This window comes from Lepidochelys olivacea, assembly GCF_965140295.1.
Source record: "Lepidochelys olivacea isolate rLepOli2 genome assembly, chromosome: 1".
In the NCBI taxonomy this organism is placed as follows: Eukaryota; Metazoa; Chordata; order Testudines; family Cheloniidae; genus Lepidochelys; species Lepidochelys olivacea.
The window spans coordinates 7,823,114-7,847,669 of NC_140411.1; the positions used below are offsets into that span (position 1 = coordinate 7,823,114).

General features: G+C 46.6%; 1 protein-coding gene and 1 pseudogene across 2 annotated transcripts in view; one reads left to right on the forward strand and one right to left on the reverse strand.

Moving 5' to 3' along the window:
- The window catches only part of LOC311513750 (olfactory receptor 51G2-like), a gene marked incomplete at both ends in the record, with an annotated part of 92,854 nt that overhangs the window by 63,579 nt on the left and 4,719 nt on the right, over positions 1-24,556 (reverse strand). The window lies entirely within an intron of this gene.
- On the forward strand, positions 701-19,144 carry LOC311513254 (olfactory receptor 51F2-like; annotated as a pseudogene). Its single transcript has 3 exons — positions 701-1,621; positions 18,013-18,781; positions 18,938-19,144. The product of its transcript is annotated as an olfactory receptor 51F2-like (transcript).

Consider the following 24,556-nt stretch of genomic DNA (forward strand, 5'->3'; position numbering starts at 1 on the left):
TAGGGAGGGAACCTTGACAGGAGTGGAGAAAGTGAAAAGAATGTATATAATGAGGCAATGAAACACATTTACAAATAGCTTCAATGGAGGACAGATAATACAACGACCGCTTTCACCATGCACTTGCTATGTGTTCATGCACGAGTCATGATACAATGGGCCACACTCAGAAGTGAAGGGCCAGAAAGGGTGTCTATGTGAAAGTTACAACTGTAAAATCACAGTTATCAAATAGGCTGCGGAACTCCCAGCCACAAGATATCACTGGGGATGAGACTATAGCAGGATTCAAAGAGGGGCTGGATGGTTATAGGGGTAATTGGAAAGGGCTGTAGACCCTCCTGATTTACACCACAAAATATGTCTAACTAGTGGTTGTCAAGGGGAAACTTTCCCTGGGTGCTGGTTATCTCATTGCTCCCTATTGCAGGGTTTCTTCCACCTGCCTCTGAAGCTTCTGGAACTGGCCACTGGATAGTGCACTAGATGGGCTACAGGTCTGATCCAGTCTGCCAGTGCCTGTCTTCCTATTAATGGTGTAAATCCAAGAGTGTGTTTTTGCTGATCTTTCTTGAGCTCCTGGGAGTCTCTAGACTTGCACTCAGAGCAGAAAGATGTCTAATTAAATATCAGCTAGTCTTCTGTTCTTTTTCCTTTCAGGAAGGAACGCTGAAAACTCCTTGAACCTGCCCAGTCCATTATGTCAGCTGTCAATGATACCAAATTCCAATTTACAATTTTCCTTCTCACCGGGATACCTGGAAAGGAAGACGTCTATCTCTGGATCTCTGTCCCTTTCTGCTTAATATATGTTATTTCAATAGTAGGAAATTCAGTCATTCTGTTCATTATAAAACAGATCCAAGCCTCCATGAGCCCATGCACATTTTCTTTCCATGTTGTCCATCACGGACCTTGGCTTATCAATATCTACCATACCAACGATACTGGGCATGTTCTTGTTCAACTCTAGGGAGATCAGCCTTGATGCCTGTTTTGCCCAGCTGTTCTTCATCCACTTGCTTCAATGTATGGAATCCTCCTTCCTCTTGTTGATGGCCTTTGACCGCTTCATTGCAATCTGTAACCCACTGAGATATGCCTCCATCTTAACCCCATGGAGGTTATCCAAAATGGGACTGCTGTTTGTGGTAAGAAGGGTGGTCTTAGTATTACCATTCCCTTTTCTGCTGAAATGGTTCCAATACTGTCGAACTAATATTCTTTCCCATTCCTACTGCATATATCAGGAGGTCATGAAGCTAGCTTGTTCGGATATCACAGTCAACAATATCTATGACGTGTCTACTCTAGTCTTAACCATTGGGTCGGACTCGTTGCTCATCTTCCTCTCTTATGTGATGATCATCAAAACAGTGCTGAATGTCGTGTCCCATGCAGAGTATCTCAGGGCCTTGAACACCTGCGTTTCCCACCTCTGTGCTGTCCTGCTCTTCTACATACCAGAGATCGGCTTGTCTGTGATACACAGATTTGGGAATAGCTCTTCTCACTTGCTTCAGTTTGTCCTGGGCTACTTCTATCTGCTGGTCCCACCCCTAATGAACCCCATTGTGTACAGTGTGAAAAGCAAACAACTTCATGCAAAGATAATCAGGATGTTCATCAACTGAAGGGTGAGTTCCTCACGCTCCTCCCATACTAGTGTGGAAGTATAACATTGTATAAGTATAACGTTGTATAAGGGGACATGGTGGATACATTGTATATGAGAGGGCATGCCAAAACATGTTACAAAGTATCTGAGGGAGCACACGTGGGGACAGTTAGCTTTTGAATGGAGAAGGAATTAAGATAGAGCCAGCACGTCTAAGAAGCAGGCATCAGAATGGAAGGTGTGAAGGGCAATTACTTAAGTTAACTGGAAGCTGTTAAAGGAGATTGTTAAGGGTGGCAGGTAATTGAAGATACGTGACTGGTCTCAGGGATCTCGGAGGGTGGTGACTAAAATCTTTTTCTTCTTTTGTCTGTAACTTCTCTGTAACTTGTTCTCCAGCAAGCTGTATAAATTAAGAGACACAAGCCCCACTCAGGGGGCTCACTTCTAAATGTATTAGCAGAGCAGCTTTGCTAATAAAACAGAGTGGTCTGATAAATTGTGAGTCTGAGTCAAACTTTGACAATTTGGAGGTCCCACCAAGATGGCAAGCAGCTTCACTGAGGCTGTGTGATCCCTGACTGCCTTGCAGGACGATCGTGGTAGCCGGCACCTGGAGGCTTAGTCCAAGTGATCCTCCACAAGACAGAAAGGTACACAGCAGCAGTGCAGTCTACGCCATTGAACTTGGTGGTTCCCACTCTGTTTGGGTAGGGGTCTTTGGATCCAGCTTCTGGAGTCAGACGTCTCAGGTAATTATTATTTTTTGTGCTTTAACCGGTTTGAGGACTGTCTTGTCTTTGTGTCTATCAGTCTTCCCCGTGGTGTGTGTGTGAATCTGGGAGCCATCTCTGTCCGGAGACTGGCTGACCAAGGGGTCCCCGTCCCCACGGTCTGAATAAGTGGAATCTGCACAGCTGCAGCCGCACCACGCCTTGGGTATAACCCCTGGTGTGAAAGCAAGGGCAGTTGAGGCAGTAGCCTGTGGGGTCCTTTCTGTGTTTTGCACCGGGCACCGTTCTGCTGAGCACGAATTTCCTTCTTGTGTGAGTGCTGTGTGAAGTCCTCCTGGATGGGTAGTCAGAAGTCTAAGGTAGAACAGTTCCCTAAGGGAACTCCAGCTTATTTTATGTATTTTAGGAGGGGTCCGGACTCTTGTAGGTTTCTTGAAAAATGGTCCAAATTAGCTCTAGAGAACCCCAAATTACAGTGGCCACTGTTAGGTTCTTGGGACAAGGATAGAGTGGATGCTTTAAAAAGCAAACTCGTCCTCCCAAAAACCAAATTGGAGAGAGGAGAAGTAGACTGCTTCATGCACTGGTGGGAAGAGGCAAATCGTAGATGGACTGAGTCAAAACTCACCTCTCTTAAAAATTCTATCAAAAAACTAACAGTTCAAATGGATGCAGTCTCTCCCACCACTAGTCCGAGCACTCCCCTTTGTCCAGTCCTGTGCAATGATACGGATCAAACCCAACCCCCACCATACTCCTGTGCAAATAAGAAATCAGAAAAGAAAAAATCTTCAGTGACTACAGATAATGAAAGTGAAGATACACTCATTGGCCTCGCAGCTCTGCAAAATATTATGAAGAAGAAATCCAAAGCAGACTGCAAAGATTCTCTTGACATCTTTTCTTGGAAAAGAGAACCTGATGGGAGGTTAATGAGAGACTCTGATCAAACTGTTGTGGCACCCTTACGAGTCCTTAAGATAGGAGAAAGTGAGTCCATATGGGATTATAAGCCCTGGACTCGTACAGAACTTTTATCTATAGTTAAAAGTTTTCCCAAACCACAGGAAAACTCTGTCAAATTTGCTGAGGAGTTTCTGTTAATCTGTGAAACCTATGAACCCTCTGAGACAGATCTCCTCCAACTGTGTAAATTGTTAGCTCCTGCCAGTTTTTATGAAAAATGTTTGGCTGCCGCAGACTGGCCAGCTGAGGCATGCCACTCAACCATAAAAAGTACTGGCCCAGATTCGGCATACAGAGACCGGTGTATGGCTCTTTGGATGCGCCTGCATCAAGCCATTCCCAAAGTGTGGTCTCCTAAAACAAACTGGACAGCAATACATTGCTGTAAGCAAGGGCAAGGAGAAAGCCCAGGTGACTATAGGTCCCGGCTAACTGATATTTTCCTACAACATTCAGGAATACCAGAGCCCGATGTAAATGGGCAGGGGGCCTTGGCACATGCATTTGTTGATGGTCTTCTCCCTGCCACAGGCAGCATGTTAAAACGAATAAGTGTGGGATGGGAGACTGAAACCATGGACAAATTGCTGGCGGTAGCAGAGCATTGCCACCACACTTTAAAAGAAAAGGAGGAACAGTCCTCCTAAAAGTTAATGGCTCTGCAGATACAGCATTATTCAGGACTAAGCAGACCACACCGGGGACAGGGACGGGGTTGCGGAAGGGGGCGGGGGGCTGCATTAACTGGGGTTTGTAACTACTGTAAACAGCCTGAACACTGGAAAAAAGAGTGTCCAAGACGACCTAATAATTGTATGGGAAATCAAGTGAACCCCCCGCTGGTTCCTCCAGCTGATCCCCAACCCTATTTTTCACCCCAACAATGACGGGATGCTGGGGAACCTCACAAAGGTTTAGCTCCCTTATTACCTCTGTCCCCTACTGGAGAATGTGTCCTGACTGTAAATGATCTCTCTCTCCCTTTCCTTGTTGATACTGGAGCTTCTCTTTCTACAATCCGCACCACTGACTTGCCTGAGGTTCCCCGATCTGGAAAATCTGTGTCTGCTGTTGGCATTACAGGGATCCCTACCTCTTTTCCCCTCTCAAAACCTTTGTCTGTTCAGGTCGGTCCCCTCTCTGAGGAGCATGCATTCCTCCTCTCTGATTCCACCCCTGCAAACCTTCTGGGAAGGGACTTGTTATGCAAACTTGGCTGTTCTATTTACTGCTCCCCAGATGCTGTCTATCTGCAAATCCCTCAGTCTTTCTTATGTGATTCTGTAGCCTCCCTGCTGTCTGAAACTTCCCTCTCCACTCCGGTCCCTTGCTGTCCCTTAACTCCGTCCCTAGAGCACCTAATCTCTCAGGTTCCTCCCTCCCTATGGCCATCTCACCCATCTGAAGTGGGCCGATTAAATACTGACCCAGTTCGGATTACTGTAGACAATTCCAAACTTCTGCCTCGCCTGTCTCAGTATCCTTTGAATCCTGAGGCAGAGGCTGAGATTGCTCCAGTTATATCTGCATTAAAAGAACAAGGAATCATTGTCCCTTGTTCCAGCCCCTGTAACACCCCTATCCTCCCAGTTCAAAAGGCTGATGGCAAATCATGGTGATTTGTTCAAGACCTTCGAGCTATTAACCGTATTGTCATACCTTCTTTTCCAGTGGTTCCTAACCCTGCTACAATACTAGCGTCTATTCCTTCAAATGCAACCCACTTTACTGTTGGAGATTTGTGCTCCGCTTTCTTCTCTGTCCCAGTTCACTCTGAATCCCAGTATCTCTTTGCCTTCTCCTACAAGGGTCAGCAATATACATGGACTACCCTTCCCCAGGGGTATACAGAGAGTCCATCCTATTTTTCTCAAGCCCTAGCCAGGGATCTCGCTGATCTGGTTTACCCATCAGGATCCACACAGATCCAATATGTGGACAACTTACTCCTGTGCTCCCCCTCTCTGTCTGCCTCAGAAACTGATTCACTAACACTTCTCACAGCTTTCGCAAACAAGGGTCATAAGGCTTCTCGCACAAAATTGCAGCTCTGCCAAACCTCTGACACATACCTAGGCTTCCTTCTCTCCTGGGCTCCCGTACACTCTATCCGGCCTGGATACAAGCCATCCTTAGCTTTCCCCAGCCTTGCTCTCCACGCCAGGTCAGAAAATTCTTAGGCATGATAAGGTTCTGTAGGCAATGGATTCCCCAATATGCTTCTCTGGCTAAAACACTCCAAGAACTCACTCGATCCTCTGTACCTAACCCCATGCCATGGCCACTTGAAGCAAATGCTGCTTTCATCTCCCTTAAGCAGAATTTAGCATCTGCCCCTGCCTTAGGGTTACCTAACTATGACAATCCTTTTACCCTTTTCTGTCACGAACAATCTGCTTGTGCCCTCGGGGTTCTTCCTCAGGAGCACGGTGACAGAAATCACCCGGTGGCTTATTTTTCTGCAACCTTGGACCCTGTAGCCCAGGGTTTACCCCCTTGCCTACGCGCTGTAGCTGCTGCAGCACGCCTGGTTGAGATGTCTGAGTCCCTTGTCCTCCGCTCTCCTCTCACTCTCATGGTTCCCCATTCTGTGGAAACTCTCCTTCTGCAACGCAACACTGCTCACCTCTCCTCTGCTCGCCTCACTAGGTATGAACTTTTGCTGCTTTCAGCCTCACATATCACTATTAAGCGCTGCTCCCGGTTAAACCCTGCTACCCTCCTTCCTTTACCTAGTGATGGTGAACCCCATGACTGCCTTGCAACTGTCTCTGCTATCACTGTCCCGCACCCCGACCTTTCAGATGTACCTCTCCCTAACTCTGACCTGGTATTATTCACTGATGGGTCCTGTTATAGAAATGACCAAGGCCACCTTCTTGCAGGGTACACTGTGGTCTCTCTCTCTGAGACCATAGAAGCTGCGCCCTTACCCTCTGTGACCTCTGCCCAGGTGGCTGAACTGATTGCTCTAACCTGTGCCTGCTTTCTAGCCATGGGGCTCTCTGCTACTATTTTTACTGATTCTCGGTATGCCTTTGTGGTTGTGCATGAATTTGGAACCCTCTGGCAGGCTCGAGGTTTTCTTACCTCTACTGGTACCCCTATCAAGAATGGCCCCTACATTGCCGCCCTCCTGTATGCAGTTTTACTACCGTCTGCCTTGGCAATTGTTAAGTGTACTGGCCACCCAGCGGCAGACACTGAGGTGGCAAAAGGTAATGCACTTGCTGATGCTGCTGCAAAACATGCTGCCACTATAAAACCTTCACCAGAAGCATTTCTTGGTCCCCTCTCTGTCTCTGTAATGCCACCATCCCTGTCTCATCTCGCTCAGCTCCAGGATTCTGCCCCAGAAACAGAGAAAGACTCCTGGAGTGCTTTGGGTTGCTCTTTGCATTCTGATTCCCTTTGGCGATTGCCCACCGGTACCTTTGTAGCCCCCCCTCTCACTCTACCCATCTCTAGCCGCCCTGCTACATGGTGTTTCACATGTCGGCAAGGAGGGGATGGTCTCTGCTATGAGTAAGGCGGGGTGGTGGGCTCCCCATTTCAGCTCCTTTGCAACCCGCCACTGTGCCGCTTGTGTTACTTGTCAAAGCCACAATGTCGGCAAATCTGTAAAAGTAACACAAGGGTTCCGGGGTTTGCCTCAAGCACCTTTCCTACACTGGCAACTTGATTTTGTATAAATGCCAAAGTGTCAGAAATATTAATTCATTTTAGTTATAATATGTCTGTTTTCGGGTTGGATTGAAGCCTTTCCCTGTCGCAAAGCTGATTCATTGTCCGTTGCAAAATGCCTGTTAAACCACATTATCCCTACCAAGGGAATTCCTGCCACTTTGTCTAGTGACCGGGGAACACATTTTACTGGAAAAATTGTTCAACATCTAAACCAGGTATTACATGTCACCCACCTGTTGCACTGCCCTTACCATCCACAGAGTGCAGGGGCAGTTGAAAGGCAAAATGGTGTGCTTAAAAATAAGCTGGCAAAAATCTGTAGTTCCGCAGGGTCAAACTGGCCAGCTGCTTTACCACTGGCCCTTATGGAAATTCGGTCATCCCCATCCCAGAGACACAAATTGAGTCCATTTGAAATCATCATGGGACGCCCTATGCGAACAATGGCTACTATTACCCCAGCCCCAGACCTAAACCTAACTCACAGCACACTCCTCCAGTACTGCAAAGGGTTAATGCAAGCTATGAGATCCTTCCATTTGCAGGTGTGAGCAGCTTGGCCGAGGGAACCCACCTCTGCTGCCTGTCACACCCCTGAGCCTGGTGAGTGGGTCTGCCTGCGGCACCACCTTCGGAAGCACGCCTTGGAACCCCAGTGGAAGGGTCCGTACCAGGTACTGCTCACCACCCAGACAGCAGTGAAATTATCTGGCATCGCTGCATGGATCCACGCCTCATAGTGTAAGCCAGCGCCACCTCAAGGGGACCAAGCACCTCTGCAAGACCACGCAGAACCAGCTTCAACCCCAGAAGACAAAGAGGAACAGCCTGCAATACCTTATTATCTGCGCTCTCGTAAGGGTTGCCAGAAGCAGAGGGTAAGCAGACAGCAGGACACAACAAACAAGATGCAGCAGTGAGCCTAGCGCCTGCTGCCTGGTGGACGTAAAACCGTGACTGGGGTTCCCTCGAAAGGGGTTGTCGGAACCAGAAAGGGTCCTGCTTCCAACATGTGTCCTTTGAGAAGCTTAATCCTCAGCTCCTGTGTCCTGAAGGTCTGGGGAATCCAGAGTGACAGTGACAATTCTTTCATCCAACAACAGGTGCAGATAGCCCAGATCCTGAATATTTCTAATTGCTGAGTCTGCAGCCACATCCCAGCTCACTCACAAGCTAGTATCCCCACCATGGTAATCCCTCTGAATTCCTCAGAGCTTGCTGGAGAACCCTATCCATTTAAAAGGACATGGAAGGAAAATGACACTTGGGGGCTGGGAAAAACATATGTTCCTAAACTTATAAGTGTGGTGAAAGGAAAGGGCCACTGGTGCTGGGTGTGTAATGGGACAGGGTTGAATCTAGGGAGGAGCAGCTGTCTCCAATACATCGTGTCCCATGGTGTATGGGACTATTTAAACAAGATTGGAGAATGGCAAACCGGGTATGGAAAGATAAACTTCCTCTCAACCTAGGACCAAACCAAAGATTCAATCTCTTGCTCCCCCTACAGCCTCCCTGAGAAAAACAGCACCATCTACAAATATCATGTGAATGCTACCTCTTCTCCCAGTGAAAATCATCCTGTGCCCTTTGGGGGATACTATTGCTCCTTTGTAAATTTCCAATTGATTTCTTGTTGTATCCAAAACTGCACAAGACACACCATCCATCAGGTTACCCCTAACCAGAGTGCTAATCTAATGTTGTTGAATGTCACCAGTGAAAGTAATGGAAAAAAAAAAAAGATTGATGTATGGAATCCACTAAGTCATTGGTCATGGGCGTAGCCTTGACCAAAAGGGTGAATTGTGGAAGTATAACACTGTATAAGTATAACGTTGTATAAGGGGACATGCTGGATACATTGTATATGAGAGGGCATGCCAAAACATGTTACTAAGTATCTGAGGGAGCACACGTAGGGACAGTTAGCTTTTGAATGGAGAAGCAATTAAGATAGAGCCAGCACATCTAAGAAGCAGGCATCAGAATGGAAGGTGTGAAGGGCAATTACTTAAGTTAACTGGAAGCTGTTAAAGGAGATTGTTAAGGGTGGCAGGTAATTGAAGATATGTGACTGGTCTCAGGGATCTCGAAGGGTGGTGACTAAAATCTTTTTCTTCTTTTGTCTGTAACTTCTCTGTAACTTGTTCTCCAAAAAAAACTGTATAAAGTAAAAGACACAAGCCCCACTCGGGGGGCTCACTGCTAAATGTATTAGCAGAGCAGCTTTGCTAATAAAACAGAGTGGTCTGATAAATTGTGAGTCTGAGTCAAACTTTGACACACAGCATACTTGAGCACTGTGTAATTTTACAATTGTGACCTTCACGGGGGCACCCTTTCTAGCTGTCCACTTCTGAGTTGGCCCGTTGTATCATGATGCCCATAAATACATGGAAGTGCATGGTGAAGATGGTCATTTTATTTATCTGTCCTGCATTGAAGCTATTTATAAATGTGTTTCATTGCCTCACAGATATACTTTTTATTTTCTCCACTCCTGAGACTTCAAATTATTCCACTCTCTATTTCCAGCACATGGGATAAATTCTTAGTGCCAGATTCTTAATTCAATAATCGTAACTTCTACTAGGTTGATCCAGGTTTACATGTGTAAATTCAGTCAGAATCGGACTTTGTTAACTTTCCCTTACAATATGCTCCTGGTGATAGACTCTGACCCGCAAGAATCCCTCCAAGAGAAGCTGAAGTGCTTTGCCTGGCCAATGTTAACTGGAGCCTGAGCATATGATCATCCCCACAGGACCTGCATCCTCTCCCCATGCAGGAGGGTCTATAGATACTTGGCAAGTTACCAGCTTACACAGACAGTTAATTCATCTGGGCGGGGGAGGGATTGACATCACAATTGGGTGAATATGCAAACACTACATTTGCACTAATATCCACTTGTGTGTGCAAATTCCTTCAGCCATACTCACATAAGTGGCGATGGGCAAAAATTATTTATATTATATTACACTCCCCTTTCCTGCACCTCAGCTCTGTAACACTACTGAAACAACTACCAGCAGCTCCGTTCTCTCATAACTTTTTGGAAAGACTTGCAGCCGTATTTGTGAGGGATTATCACATCTGTAGTTTAGCACACACTTCAACCCATCCCTTCCCCTCTCCTCTTCTTTCAGAGATGATTTCTCAGGTTACAGTGGGACTTAAACTGTAGCGTCTGTCACCTGGATTTCTTCAGAATCTGAAAAGATCACAGTGTCTCAGCCCTCATTCAGTCCCTTGTCAGCAAACAGAAGTCTAGTAGCTCCTCTGTCCCTGGGTCAGTAGCTGACTGGTTCTCCTCAGGTTCTCTTCTGTCAGTCTGTAGCCTGTATCTGGACTGGTAACAAGCCTTGGGGTCAGGATAGAAAATATTCATTCCCTGATCTCTGGCTTACTCGTACATAGTAACCCCAGCACCGGTTATTCATCCAAGATGAGAGTTTGCAGGAAGTGGATTTGAAAGTCAAATGCATGAGTATTCATAGAAATGGAACTTCATTTCCCACGTGAAAGTAGTTAATTGGTCTCTCTCTCGCTCGCACTTTGATTGTCTCTGTCCTGTATTCACAAAATACTTGGCATCTGGGAACAGCATTGTGACAGACATGGAGCTGAGCTGCCATAATGAATGTTTATGTTAAACCCAGTTCTTGGGATGTTTGCTGCAGAGCTATATTGGGGTAACATTTGGGATATTTAAGTTATGGCTCTATTGGGTGAAACCAATATGGATCTTCCTAGTTTCATAGCAGGCTGCTGGAAAACAAGCAAGAAGGGAAGCAATAGCTCAGGAGAAGCCATCGCTCAGCCACCACCCCAGGGAGGACAAGAGACAACACAGAAGCTACAAGCTGGGAAGAGCCCGTTTCTGAGTTCCAGCCGCATTCCACAGCTTGTTTTGCCAGTTCTGTCAGTCTGTCCAGAGGTGGGCAGCTGTTGTGAGAATCTCTTCAGACTGACAGGCAAAGACACTGTTGGGAAGTCTGAAGGCCCTCAGCCTGCCTGGGTCCCCGTAAGAGCAGAAGGGCTTGGGGTCAGAGATCTGTACAGATTGCTGTTTTAAAACCCTCTGATTCTCCCATGTTCCACTTTCTTCCTGCTGTTCAGATTCAACAGTATTTTGGTTCTCGAAGGCTGGCTGGTCACTCGTCTCACCACTGGTCACAGACTCCCAGAGGGGAGAACCACAAACACTCGGACCTGCTCGCCAAGCACAGTCGATCGCAGTGTGTTGTAGCCCAGAGCCTAGTCTGAGGGTGGGAGAATCGTGGGATTCCACCCCAAGAGAGGGAAAACTACAAGGCCTGACATCTGGCACTCAAAGACCAGAGCGGGGACAGAGATACTGGTTGCCCTGTAACTCTGAGGGGTAGCTACAGGGTAGAAATGCTGGAGCCCTCAGCCAGTGAGGAAATGAAAATATGCCCAATTGCAGCTCTTACCACAGAGCAACAGAGCTCTGAATTCCTGCGTTGACAATCAAGCCAGAGAATAAAACCTTTGAACATGCATTTGATGGTTACATTTCCCTGAGAATATAAACCTGAGATGATTTTGGAACTAATCTCTGATGTTCCATGGGGTCTCTTCTCGCTCAGACACTGGCTGGATTGGACCCAGAGAACACGGCACCTCTAGCAATGGGACCCCTTGAGAAATCCTGACTCAGGGCATTGGGGTTTTAACAGTCCGAGCTCGCTTTGAATGTCAGATTTTTGTGCAACTTGAGTAACTCCCAGAGCAGCGTGGGCAAATGTAGCCATGGGGTTCCCAAGCTACCTAGCACTGCCTGCCCGTCAGCCCCTGTCACTGAATCACCCCGACAGCCCCGCTGAGTCCTCTGCTGCTGTACAGAACATCTGCCAATAGAAACAGCTTTCAGCCTTTCCCCTTCACTTTGCATTTTAAAGACAGTGAAACCTGCCAACGTACCCAGGTCCTGGTAGACGTGGAGCTGCTGACACCAGAGGTCTTCACCCAAAAGGACAAGGAGTCATCGGAAAGGTTGCAAGGGCAGCAGGCAGTATCTGTTCAGATAGGGAGGCAGGTGTTTTTATGAAGCGTGCTCACACAGTCCCTGGGGGGGCCACTTGGCCATCAGGAACCTCAGCTCCTTGGTTTCTTGTTCATCGTCTTTAACCCCGTCACGGCCAATGGCAAATGGCAGGAGGCCAAATCACAGGGGATTTGTGGAGATGCTACCCAACCGGACTGCAGGCCAGCCCTGCTGCAGGCTCTGCTCCTGGACTCCAGGCTTGTCATCACTGTTTATGGTTCCGATTAGTCACAAGGCTACCTCGAGGGCAGCTGAGCGATAATGATGACACTGTCACAGCTACGATCTTGCTGAAATAAAATAAAATAGAATAATAATAATATTATATAGGAGCAGATTTCTCTCTATTTCCCCTTGTTTTTTCCTACCCCCACCCCCCACCCCCAGACGTTCTGGTTAAACTTGGATTTATGCTGGAAATGGCCCACCTTGATTATCATGCACATTGTAAAGAGAGTGGTCACTTTGGGCAGTCTACATAAGAAGTCTTCCTGGAGACATTCAAGATGCCATCTGGGCAATGGCTGCTGCCTGTAAAAACTGAGAGTCATGCATGGACATGTGACTGGCCCAGGTGACTCCAGAACTCCATCTTGGAGCTGGACTCTGCATAGGCGAGAGGAGGGGGTCTCCACCCTCAAGAGAAAGTCTAGTTAAGCCCATGGGAGACTCTTCCTTTTTGTCTTCAGCTGGCTAAGGAGACAGCATCTCCACCCCCAAGGATACCTGAAAGAACCTGGAACAAAGGACAGCAATTACAGTGGGTGTGAGTGATTGCTGGACCCAGACTAGAAGGAGTCTGGTCTGGAAAAGAGAGCTTACTGGAACTGGTGAGGTTTTTATCTGTATTCAGTTTGATTCAACATAGACTTGCCTCTTTTATATTATTTTGCTTGGTAATTCACTTTGTTCTGTCTGGTACTACTTGGAACTACTGAAATCCTACTTTCTGTATTTAATAAAATCACTTTTTACTTCTTAATTCACCCAGAGTATGTATTAATACCTGTGGGGGCGGGGGAGGGGGACAGCAGTACATATCTGTCTATCAGTGTTTTAGAGGGTGAACAATTTATGAGTTTACCCTGTATGAGCTTTATGCAGGGTAAAGCGGATTTGTTTAGGGTTTGGACCCCATTGGGAATTGGGCATCTGAGTGTTAAAGGCAGGATCACTTCTGTAAGGTGCTTTCAGTTAAGCCTACACCTGTTAGGGGATGTAGTTCAAGCCTGGGTCTGGGTTTGCAGCAGGCTAGCGGGTTTGATTAAACCAGGCAGGGCACTGAAGTCCTCAGCTGCCAGGGCAGGAAAACAGGAGCAGAAGTCATCTTGGCACATCAGGTGGCAGCTCTCAGGGGGTTTCTGTGATCCAACCCGTCACAGGAGGCATTTCTATGTGCTCCCCCTGCCCCGCAGACCCACTCCCCCGCTCCCCTCCAGGGGCACACAGAGATGTTCCAGCAGCCGCACAGCAGGCCGGGGTGTAACGATGTTGTCTCTGCCAGGACTCAACTGAGAGTGTCAATTCTGGACAAATTGCTTTGAGCAGGGCAATCACAGCCCAAATCTGGGGATCCTTTACATATAAGGCATGCCAAACCAGCAAACAGAGAGGACTTTGGTTTTACCCCACTGGCTAACCAGAAGTCACACAAGTAGTTCCCTTAGACACTCCAGTTTTCCAGTATCATCACCGGTGCCACTTATTATGAGGGTGAATGGTTATGAAAACCAATGCCCCCGTAAAAGAAAAAAGGTTCCCCCGATCCCAAAGGAACAAACTCCAGACCCAGGTCAATATACAAGTCAGATCTTATCCACAAATCACGCTGTTGCCAATCTTTTAGAATCTAAAACCTAAAGGTTTATTCATAAAAAAAAAGAATTTCATAGATAAGAGCTAAAATTGGTTAAATGGAATCAATTTCATACAGGTCTTGGTTCAGGCTTGCAGCAGTGATGGAATAAACTGCAGGTTCACATCAAGTCTCTGGAGTCCATCCACAGCTGGGATGGGTCATTCAGTCCATTCTTCAGAGCTTCAGTTTGTAGCACAGTTCCTCCAGAGGCAAGAAGCAGGATTGAAGACAAAATGGAGGAATTTCCAAGGCCTTTTATATTCTCTGCCATGTAGAAGGACACCCCTTTGTTCTTACTGTGGAAATCACAGCAGCAAGATGGAGTTTAGAGTCACATGTCCATGCATGACTCAGTTCTTTGCAGGCCAGTGCCATTGTTTACATGATAGTTTGAACGTTCCCAGCAAAACTCAGATGTGCTTTGGAGTCTCCCAAAGTCCATTGTCAGTTAAGTGTTTCTTGATTGGGCACTTAGTCTGCAGAGTCCCTTCTCAAGAAGTAGACCAAATGCTTCACTTATGTGACACATTTAGATACAAGTACATAGCCAATATTCATAACTTCAACAACGAAATGATACACACATACAGATAGCATAATCCTAACCAACAAATCATAACCTTTTCATAGACACCTCATATATCAACTCTTGTACAATATTTGCTGCAAATATATAACAGTGGTTGCAACAATGATCTATATGGTCACAGTTTATGTCAATAATATCATACAGGGCGATGGTGGCTCCCTCCCCACTCTGCCTCCCTCCCTCTACCCCGTTCCCAGAAGTGGTGGGCATGTCCCTCCAGCCCCTGGGGCCGGGGGGTGTCACTCTGTGCTGCCCTCACCCCGAGCGCTAACTCCACAGCTCCTATTGGCCAGGAACATCTGTCAGTGGAAGCTACTGGGGTGGCACCTGCCGCCAACTGCCCCCTCCCCCCCCGGCCTAGAAGCTGCTGCCAGAGGGGTGTGAATGCCAGTCACTTTGGGAGCCGCGCCACCCTAGGTAAGTGCCATGCCCCTGACCCCTGCTGCACTGGAAGGCCCTGGCCCAGCCCAGAACCCACACCCGTCACCTGAACATCCTCTCAGAGCCCGACACCCTCACGGCCTCCCATGCCCCAACCCCCTGCCGCAGGCCAGAGCCGGCACTCCAACCCCCTGCCCCAGTCCAGAACCCACACCAAAACTTCCTCCCAGAACCCGACCCCCGACACCCCCTCCCATACCCCAACCCCCTGCCCCAGGCCAGAGCCTGCACCCTGCACCCACACTCCCTCCCACACACCCCAACCCCCTGCGCCAATCAAGCTACCTCACTTTATTTTCATTTACTTCCTATTACTTATAACAGAGGAGGAGGAGGAAGAAAAACAGAATGAAAAATGGGAGGGGCAGATAAGAGAGAATGTTCTTTTCTTGGCTGGGTCCCAAGGGGGGGGGGGGGGACCCAAAGATAAAGCGACGCATGGGGGTCCCCACTAACTCTATGTCCCCCACTGGTAACGACAAGCCCGGATTCCAGGAATAGAGCCTGTGGCAGGGCTGGAGTTGCCGTCCAGTTGGGCAGCATCACCGGGCGTCCCCTGTGAATTGGCCTCCGGCAGTTTGCCATTGGTCACGCCAGGGGTTAAAGCTGGTGCGTACAAAGCCAGGCAGCTGACATTCCCTGATGGCCAACAGGCCCCCAAGGGACTGTGCCGGCAGGCTTCATAAAGACAGTTGCCTCCCTATCTGAACAGAGACTGCCTGCTGCTGATGCAAACACTCCGATGACTCCTTGTCCCTTAGGGTGAAGACCTCGGGTGTCAGCGGCTCCCCTTCTAGCAGGAATTGGGTACGTTGGCAGGTTTCACTGACTTTAAAACGGGAAGTGGAGGGGAAAGGCTGGAAACTGTTTCCATTGGCAGATGTTCTGTGCAGTGGCAGAGGACACAGCTGGGCTGTCGGGGTGACTCAGTGAGGGGTTTGGAAGACAGGCAACGCTAGACAGCTTGGGAACTGTGCTCCACGGTGGGCTCTTCAAGCTACACAGAAATCTGACATTCAAAGTGAGCTCAGACTACGAAAATTCCAATGCCTTGCATCAGGATTTCTCAATGGGTCCTATGTCTAGGGTGTATGTCTGCTTCCTGAATGGCTGAGGGCTCTAGAATCTCTGCCCTGTAGAAACCCCTCAGAGTTACAGAGCTCCCGGCATCTCTGGACTCTCTCTGGATTCCTAGTGCCATTTTCAAAATTTTACTCTCTGGCTCAATTGTGAATGCAGGAATTCAGAGCTGCAGATCATCCAGATACAGGCTACAGACTGACAGAACAGAACCTGAATAGACCCAGTCAGCTGTGAACCCAGGGACAGGGGAGCTACTAGATTTTTGTTTGCTGACAAGCGACTGAGTGAGGGTTGATCTTTTCAGATTCAGATTCTGCGATCTTTTCAGATTCTGAAGAAATCCAGATGACAGACGCTCCATTTCAAGTCCCACTGTGTCCTGAGAAATCATAGAATATTAGGGTTGGAAGAGACCTCAGGAGGTCATGTAGTCCAATCCCCTGCTCAAAGCAGGACCAATCCCCAACTAAATCATCCCAGCCAGGGCTTTGTCAAGCCAGGCCTTAAAGACCTCAAATGAAGGAGATTCCACCACCTCCCTAAGTAACCCATTCCAGTGCTTCACCACCATCCTTGTCAAATATTGTGTGTATGAAAGTACAGATGTGTAAAAGTTTTGCCAAAACTTCTCATTGTAATACAAATATTACAAATCAAACTTTCATGACATGCCTGTAGTAGAGTTGTTGGAATGTGTACACGAAAGAGTAGTGGAAACTTTACAGCTGAGGTGCAGGAAAGAGGAGTGTTATAGAGGTTGTATGAAATTTACAAATATCACCTCTTACATGAGCATGGCAGAAGTAACTTGGACACTCGATTGGATATTAGGGGAATCCTAGTGTTTGCACACGTCACCCATGTCTGACGCCAACCCCTCCCCCATCCAGCAGAAGTAACTGTCCATGTTAGCTTATAACTTGCCAGATAACTACAATCCCTTGCATGGGGAAAGAATGCAGGTCCTATGAGGATGAAGAGAAGGCTGTAGGATGATCCACATCTCTGGATTCAGGCAACATTATTCAGGCAAAGCACTTCAGCTTCTCTTGGAGGGATTCTTGGGGCTCAGATTGTATTACCGGAAGCATTTGGTAAGGGAAAGTTGATAGTTCCCAGTTCTGATCAAATTTACACATTTAAATCAAGAGTGATGCAGTTCAAGTCACAATTATTGAATTAAGATCCTGGCCCTAAGAATTTATCCCATGTACCTTAAGAGACAGTGGCATAATTTGGACTCACAGGAGGTGAAATATATATATATATATATATATATATATATATATATATATATATATATATATATATATAATGAGGCAATGAAACATGTTTATGAATAGCTTCTATACAGGGCAGATAAATACAATGACTATTTTCACCATGCACTTGCCATGTGTTTCCATACATGTCGTGATACAATGGGCCATACTCAGAAGTTAAGAGCCAGAAAGGATGTCTGTGCAAACGTCAAAATTGTAAAATAACAGTGTTCAAGTAGGCTGCGGAACTCAAAGCCACAAGATATCAATGGGGCCAAGAGCTGAGAAACTTTCAAAGAGTGACTGGGTGTGTATATAGGTAACCAGAATATACAATTCCAGTATTGAGGATTGTTTTAAAAAGTTTTGGAAGTGCCCACAACCTTCTTGATTTATACCACAAAATACATCTTACTTGTGGGTGTCGAGGAAAACTTTTCCTGGGAGCAGGTCATCTCATAACTGCCTATTATAGGGCTTCTTCCACCTTCCACTGAAGCATCTAGAATTGGTCACTGGATACTGAGCTAGATGGACTGCAGGTCCAGTCTGGCAGTGCCTATCTTCTTAACCGTGGTGTAAATCCAAGAGTATGTTTTTGCTGATCTTCCTTGAGCTCCAGGGAGTCTCTAGAATTGCACAGAGAGCAGAATGATGTTTCATTAAATATCACCTTGTCACCTGTTCTTTTTCCTTTCAGGAAGGAAAGTCCAAAACTCTTGGGACCTCCCGTGTACATTATGTCAGCTGTCAATGACACCAAACTCAACTCTGCAATGTTCCTTTTCACCAGGATACCTGGGCAGGAAGAGGTCCATCTCTGGATCTCTATCCCCTTCTGCTTCATTTATGTTTTTTCAATATTGGGAAATTCAACCATTCTGTTCATTATAAAAACAGATCCAAGCCTCCATGAGCCCATGTACATTTTCCTTTCCATGTTGGTCATCACAGACCTTGACTTATCGATATCCACCATACCGACAATACTGGGTATATACTTGTTTAACTCTAGGGAGATCAGCCTCGATGCCTGTTTTGCCCAGCTGTTCTTCATCCACTCATTTGCAATCATTGAATCCTCCATACTCTTGTTGATGGCATTTGACCGCTTTGTCGCAATCTCTAACCCACTGAGATATACTTCCATCGTAACCCTGCCGAAAATATTCAAGATGGGACTGGTATGTGTGCTAAGGGGGGTGGCCGTATCATCCCCATTCCCCTTTCTCCTGAAACGATTCCAATACTGTCGAGTCAATGTCCTCTCCCATTCCTACTGCCTGCACCAGGATGTCATGAAGCTGGCTTGTTCGGATATCACAGTCAACTACATCTATGGCTTGTTTCTTACCATTTCCATGGATGGGTTAGATTCACTGCTCATCTACCTCTCTTCTCTGATGATCCTCAGAATGGTGCTGAGTGTTGCATCCCACAAGGAGTGCCTCAGGGCCCTGAACACCTGCGTCTCCCACCTCTGCTGCAGTTTCCACGGTATGCATCCGATGTAGTGAGCTGTAGCTCACGAAAGCTCATGCTCAAATAAATTGGTTAGTCTCTAAGGTGCCACAAGTACTCCTTTTCTTTTTGCGAATACAGACTAACACGGCTGTTACTCTGAAACCTCCCACCTCTGTGCCGTCCTGCTCTTCTACACACCAGATATCGGCTTGGCTTTGATACACAGATTTGGGAAGAGCTCTTCTCCCTTACTACAGATTGTTCTGGGCTACATCTACCTGCTCGTCCCACCCCTGATGAACCCAATCATGTACAGTGTGAAAAGCAAACATCTTCGTGGGAGGATAATCAGAGTGTTCGTCAAGTGAAAGGTCAATGCTGGCTCCAGTGCTGCTGACCTGGGAGATGAAAGACATGGTCTACCGATTCCTTGCTGGACCCTTACATCTGAGACGACATGAGCTACTGATCTCCAGTCTGTAGAGAGAGATTCAGATAGTGTTTAAGGCCTAGAGCAATGGGAGTGGGGCTGGTGACGGAGCACAGCTCACTGCTGGATGGAGACCAAGGCAGTCAGCAGCATTTACAAAGGGCTTGTCTACACTAGCAAGTTTTGTCAATGAAATTTATGTGACACGAAAAAATTGACAAAAGCAAAGTCACTAAAGCGAGTCTACATTTGCTCCCTCTGTCAACATATTGTGTCCACATTCGGGGTACCTATTGTCGACAGCATGAGCGATGCACTGTGAGTATGTATCCCACAGTGCCTGGTGACACCATTCTGACGTTGCACCCTATAATGCTTTCTGGAAATATGCTCATGAATGTAAATATGACATAACTGGAATATGTTTGATTCTACGTATGCCATGTAACATATCCCTGTGAAGGTTCTGATCTACTGAATATATTCATCCTATGTGTATGCATGTGTCATTATTGTGTTTGAAGTTATGAACAGTGGCTGTGTACTTGTTTGATTTTAAGTAGCCTTTGTAAGGCATTTGGTCAGCTTCTTAAGAAAGGAATTTGCAACTTAAGTGCACAATCAAGAAACACTTAATTGACAATGGAACCTTGGAAGACTCCAATCCACATAAGAAGTCTACTTGTGATGTTCAAGGTAGCATGTGAACAATGGCTGCCACCTGTAAAGTTCTGAGTCATGCATGAACATATGACTTGCCCATGTGACTCGAAAACTGCAACTTGTAGCTGGATTCTGCATAGGAGAGAGAAGGGGATTCCACCCACAAGAGGAAATCTATTTAAGCCTGAGGGAGACCCCTCCATTTGCCCTGAGCTGGCTCAAGAGATAGCCTTTCCACCCCCAAAGGATACCTGAAAGAAACTGGAACAAAGAACAATAACCACAGGGGTGTGAGTGATTGCTGGACCCAGACTAAAAGGAGGCTAGTCTGTCAAAGAAACTTACTGGAACATCTCTGAGGGTGAGATTTCATCTGTAATACATTTCTTACTGTATTAGGTTTTGACTTGCGTGTTTTATTTTATTTTGCTTGGTAATTCACTTTGTTCTGTCTGTTATTACTTGGAACCACTTAAATCCTACTTTCTGTATTTAATAAAATCACTTTTTACTTATTAATTTAACCAGATTATGTATTAATACCTGGTCAGGGGGAGGCAAAAAGCTGTGCATATCTCTCTATCAGTGTTATAGAGGGTGAACGATTTATTAGTTTACCTGCATAAGCTTTATACAGGATAAAACGGATTTATTTAGGGTTTGGACCCCATTGGAATTTGGGCATCTGAGTTTTATAGACAGGAACACTTCTGTAAGCTGCTTTTAATTGATCTTACAGCTGTTAGGGGACGTGGATCAGACCTGGGTCTGGGTTTGTAGCAGGCTAGTGGGTTTGGCTCAAACCAGGCAGGGCACTGAAGTCCTAAGGTGACTGGGCAAAAAAGCAGGAGCAGAAGTAGTCTTGGCACATCAGGTGGCAACCCCCAGAGGGTTTCTGTGATCCAACCCATCAAACCACATATGATGTGTTAAAGCGGGTTTCCTAAGTTCATACCCTTTTAAACTTAACAGGTACAGCACAACTTGGAAAAACCCAAAATAACCGGGTAGGACAGAAGGGTGGCTGAAATGCTCACAGGAAGGCTAAGCTTTTCTACAGTCCCGTGTCTTCCTTTTTATTCCAGGTTTCAGAGTAACAGCCGTGTTCGTCTGTATTCGAAAAAAGAAAAGGAGTACTTGTGGCACCTTAGATGAAGTGAGCTGTAGCTCACGAAAGCTTATGCTCAAATAAATTGGTTAGTCCCTAAGGTGCCACAAGTACTCCTTTTCTTTTTCCTTTTTATTGTTGTACCTGAAAGGCTACTTGTTGGTGTTACCCAGAGTAAGCACATTTCAAATTCAGATATATAGTCCATATTGATAACTTCAGGTACAAAAATGAAACATGCACACAAATAGGATAATAATATTCAGGAAATCCTAACTTTTCCAGTGACAGATCACAAGACATATCTTATACCAGATGCATCATAATTATGTCATAATCATCAATATGGGGTGTAGTGTCACAACTTCCTTTACTGACACCTCGACGTGGGACTCAATTTGTCTCCTGAAAAGAAGGACTCGGGTGTGGGAATAGCCCTCACATCCTCTGCAGTGAACACCAATGCAAAGAATTCATTTAGCATCTCCGCAATGGCCTCATCTTCCTTGAATGCTCCTTCAGCACCTCAGTTATCCAGTGGTCCCACTCATTCTTTGGCAGGCTTCCTGCTTCTGAGGTACTTTAAAAATTGTTCCTAATTTTTATGACTTTTCCTAGTTTCCCTTCACATCTTTTCAACTACTTGCGCAGTATTGCCGAGCCCAATTCAAAACTATGAGCCACACCCCAGAAAATCATCACATGGTTCAAAATAATGAGATTTAGAAGTATAGTTATGAGAGCCCTGTTACGCCACAGACCTCCAGACATAACAGTGACTAGCTCGCAGAGCCACTTGGTACCTGAGACACAACTCACTCTCTCCCCTTCTTCAGCCAAGAGACATGCAAACACTTGTTCAGCAAGGCTCTGTACATTCTGAATAGAAAAAGGCATGACCCAAATCCAGCTACAACTCTCTATTGGAACCAAACAACCCCCTCCCCCTGATCCAGCTACCTCCAAACTTGGTGATAATGGAAATTTGGATGCAGAGTGTGAGGTCTATCACCAGCACTAGAGCGGCTCTTACTGATCATGGAGCAGGTGGGGGTCAGGAACAAAGTGAGGGGCAGCCCAGCAGGGCTCTGTTTGCCCAGGCAACACTCTCCAGATCCTTCATTCACTGAAACCACGTCCTGATTCTCCCTCTTACTGCCGAGCTGCAGGAGGGGCCCAGAACTCCCTCATCAAAAGGCGCTGTGCTAATGACAGGCCTCATCACCACGGGGTGTTGGGAGGAGTTTAGGTTCTCCACCGAATACCCCAAATCATCCTTATGAGGCATAGAGCTGAAATCTCTCTAAAGCTCTTAGCTCCGGCCCCAATTATGGTAGCATCCGAGCGCCTGTCAATCTGTGACATATTTATCAGTACAACACCCCGTGCGGCAGGGCAGAGCTACGAACACCACTGGGCAGATCCCAAAGCCAGAAGGCACCACTGCTATCTCGTAGTCTGACCGCCTTTACAGCACATGGCAGAGACCTGCACCAAAATAAGCTCTAGAGCAGTGCTGTTAGAACTACATCCTGACTTGATGTAACAATTGTCAGTGACGGCAAATCTACTACGGCCCTTGGTAAATTGTTCCAATCCTTAATTACCCTCATTGTTAGAAAATATTACACCTTAGTTCCAGTCTGAATGTGTCTAGCTTCGACTTCCAGCCACTGGATCCTGTTATAACTTTCTCTGGTAGATTGAAGAGCCCATGGTTAAATGTTTGGTCCACATGCAGGTACTTACAGACTGCGATTAAATCACCCCTTTACCTTCTCTTCCTTATGCTAACTGCATTCAGCTCCTTCAGTCTATCACTCTAAGCAATGGTCTACACTTGGACCTGAGGTCGAATTTTGCAGCGTTAAATCGATTTAACCCTGCACCCGTCCACACAAAGAAGCCCTTTTTTTCGACTTAAAGGGCTCTTAAAATCGATTTCCTTACTCCACCCCCAACAAGGGGATTAGCGCTGAAATTGGCGTTGCTGGGTTGAATTTGGGGTATTGTGGACTCAATTAGATGGTATTGGCCTCCAGGAGCTATCCCAGAGTTCTCCATTGTGACTGCTCTGGACAGCACTCTCAACTCAGATGCACTGGTCAGGTAGACAGGAAAAGGACCGCAAACTTTTGAATTTCATATTCCTGTTTCGCCAGCATGGCAAGATGCAGGTGAGTGCAGAGCTCATCAGCAGAGGATAACGTGATGGAGTCCCAGAATCACAAAAGAGCTCCAGCACGGACTGAACGGGAGGTACAGGATCTGATCCCTGTGTGGGGAGAGGAATCTGTGCTATGAGAACTCCGTTCCAGTTTTCGAAATGCCAAAACATTTGTCAAAATCTCCCAGGGCATGAAGGACAGAGGACATAACAGGGACCCAAAGCAGTGCCGCGTGAAACTTAAGGAGCTGAGGCAAACCTACCAGAAAACCAGAGACGCAAACGGCCGCTCCGGGTCAGAGCCCCAAACATGCCACTTCTATGATGAGCTGCATGCCATTTTAGGGGATTCAGACACCACTACCCCAGCCTTGTTGTTTGACTCCTTCGATGGATCTGGAGGCAACACGGAATCAGGTTTTGGGGGCAAGGAAGATGATGATGATGATGAAGTTGTAGATAGCTCACAGCAAGCAAGCGGAGAGACCGGTTTTCCCGACAGCCAGGAACTGTTTCTCACCCTGGACCTGGAGCCAGTAGCCCCCGAACCCACTAAAGGCTGCCTCTCAGACCCACCAGGCACAGAAGGGACCTCTGGTTAGTGTACCTTTTAAAATACTATACATGGTTAAAAGCAAGCATGTTTAATGATTAATTTGCCCTGGCCTTTGTGGCTCTCCTGGATGTACTCCCAAAGCCTTTGCAAAAGTTTTCTGGGGAGGGCAGCCTAATTCCATCCACCATGATAGGACAAAAAGAAAAGGAGTACTTGTGGCATCTTAGAGACTAACCAATTTATTTGAGCATGAGCTTTCGTGAGCTACAGTTCACTTCATCGGATGCATGCCGTGGAAACTGCAGCATACTTTATATACACAGAGAATATGAAAAAATACCTCCTCCCACCCCACTGTCCTGCTGGTAATAGCTTATCTAAAGTGATTATCAGGTGGGCCATTTCCAGCACAAATCCAGGTTTTCTCACCCTCCACCCCCCCACACAAATTCACTCTCCTGCTGGTGATAGCCCATCCAAAGTGACAACTCTTTACACAATGTGCATGATAATAAAGTTGGGCCATTTCCTGCACAAATCCAGGTTCTCTCACCCCCTCACCCCCCTCCCAAAAACCACACACACAAACTCACTCTCCTGCTGGTAATAGCTCATCCAAAGTGACCATTCTCCCTACAACGTGCATAATTAAGGTGGGCCATTTCCAGCACAAATCCAGGTTTTCTCACATTCCCCCCACCCCCATACACACACAAACTCACTCTCCTGCTGGTAATAGCTCATCCAAACTGAATACAGACTAACACGGCTGTTACTCTGAAACATGATAGGACACTTTACCACACCAGGCCAGTAGCACCTACTCGGGAATCATTGTAGAACAAAGCATTGCAGG